The sequence below is a fragment of the Dioscorea cayenensis genome, unplaced genomic scaffold, assembly GCF_009730915.1.
Source record: "Dioscorea cayenensis subsp. rotundata cultivar TDr96_F1 unplaced genomic scaffold, TDr96_F1_v2_PseudoChromosome.rev07_lg8_w22 25.fasta BLBR01001366.1, whole genome shotgun sequence".
Lineage (NCBI taxonomy): Eukaryota > Viridiplantae > Streptophyta > Magnoliopsida > Dioscoreales > Dioscoreaceae > Dioscorea > Dioscorea cayenensis.
Genome location: NW_024087757.1, coordinates 21,509 through 22,319, shown reverse-complemented (window position 1 = coordinate 22,319; position 811 = coordinate 21,509).

Sequence of the window (811 nt, the reverse complement as noted above, 5' to 3'; positions counted from 1 at the left end):
TTTTCTCAACTTGTATCAGATTGATTACTGAACTTTCTGGTTTTAGCATTCTCTGTGATTCAACATATATACCTGTTTTTCTTTTCCTCTAACAATGAAGCCTTCTGGTTGAACAACGTATACTTCTTCCTTTATCTCTCCATTAAGGAATGCTATCTTCACATCGAGCTGATGAATACACCACATTCTCTGAGCTCCGATGGCAAAAAACATCCGGATTGTCTCCATCCGGGAAACTAGAGAGTAAGCATCTTCAAAGTCAACTCCTTCTTGTTGGACATAACCTTTAGCGACCACGCGAGCCTTCTTGCTTAGTAGTATACCATCAGGATTAAATTTGGATTGAATATCCATTTTAATCCAATTGCTTTCTTGCACTCCAGTAAGGCCGTCAGCTTTCACTTTTGATTTTTGTGGATTGCTTCCATTTCTTCCCGCAGAGCCACGATCCAATCCTTGCTTGTGGACTCCTTTTTTCTCACCCGGCCTTTGATTAGGGTTAGACCAGTTAAAATAAATGGATCACAAATCAAATTTAATTTTTTATGACTTCAAGAGATTATGGGTTCATGACTTCCATTAGGGGCAAGCCCTTAATGTTAATTACCACAGACATTATCGCGAGGAACCTCAGATTAAGAAATAAGTGTGAAAAGAAAACAATTTGTGACAATTAATTTTCGCTCATTTCAATAAATATGAATTCATAGATTCCATTGAAAAATACAAGAAATTTGAAATCATCCGAACTTATGAACTTGTGTCACGAACTTGTGTGCGAGACATTTTTACATTTTTGAATTTGATTTGT